Genomic DNA, 1,427 nt, shown 5'->3' on the forward strand with positions numbered 1-1,427 from the left:
CTCTAAAACGTCCATCAAATTTTAATATAGACAGTTTGCATATTAATTATCTACATTTCATCCCACTTGATTGGAAGCTCCAGGAAGACAGATTTCTGATGCTTTTTTTTAAAAAAATGTATTCTGATACAGGGTCTCACTATGCAGCTCAGACTCACAGTGATTCCCTTGTCTCAGGCTCCCCAGTGCTAGGATTACAGGTATGTGCCACCACACCCAGTCTCATTGGGCTGCTCAGAGCGCCTGGGGCTGGGCCAGTGTGGCATGTGGTACTTGGTCCCCATGCTTGCCTCAGCAGGCACTTAGTCCACTGAGCTATTTTGCCAGCCCTTCTGAGGCTTTTATTAACAACTGTATCCAGGAGACAAAGTGATGCCTATAACATACATGAGGTTCTCAATATGTAATGGACGAATAAAACAATCTGTAAATAGCTCACTCACATCAACCTTAAGTCTATAACAGTATTGAAGTAAATGGCATAGACTCACAAATTCTTCCAATTGTACTTCTGAGTACATATAAACCATCATTTTAATGAGCATAAAAATAGGATTTATAATACATTATTGTGGCAATAAATCATGATAGAAATATCTCTTGATGAAATAGATGTAATTTTTGGAGGACAGAATACTCAGGCAATGTTCTGGAGAAAGACATAAAAGGTCAAATTAGAAAGAACAATATTTGGTTTAATGTTTTGATGCTCACCTATAGAGTTAAAATCATTTCCAGGCTGGTGAGATAGTTCATCAGACTAAGCTCCTGTTTTGGCAAGCACAGGGACCAGTGTTCAATCCCTGGTCCCAAATGTCAACCCGTCCCCACCCGTGGGCACACTGAGTTAGGGACTGAATCTAGGTATGGTGGTGCTTGTTGGTAATCCCAGTGCTGGGGATGTCGAAAACAGGAGGATCGCTACAAGTCTGAGCTATGTAGTGAGACCCTACAAATACATAAATGAAAAAAATCATTTTTCATCCAGTTTTTAAGTTCTTTAGTTCTGAGCTACATCAAGGTGCTTGAGGTAGTAAGATGGTCACATCCTCTTCAATAACCCTAAATATCTTTCAGTCTCATACAGGACCAAAAGGCAATGTCCTCACTGGAATAAGTCTCAGTTTATAGTAATTCCCTCTTCATAGGACTGCGCTCAGATGGCACAAATACCTTTAGGACAAGAAAGGTAATCCATGACTCTGACATGCATATAAATTAATTTGAGCTTTTACTTTTCTGGGAAAAAGAGTACTCACATAAATAATTGAATTTCTCTTTACTTTTGCAAGTTCCATTTCAATGCCATATATTGGTATATGATTGAGGTAAGAAATAGTAATGTGGGCTGGGGAGATAACTCAGTAGAATAAGTGCCTGCCTGGCAAGTGCAAAGTCCTGAGTTCAATGCCTGGTACTGAAAAAAA

This window comes from Octodon degus, unplaced genomic scaffold, assembly GCF_000260255.1.
Source record: "Octodon degus isolate 3935 unplaced genomic scaffold, OctDeg1.0 scaffold00004, whole genome shotgun sequence".
In the NCBI taxonomy this organism is placed as follows: Eukaryota; Metazoa; Chordata; class Mammalia; order Rodentia; family Octodontidae; genus Octodon; species Octodon degus.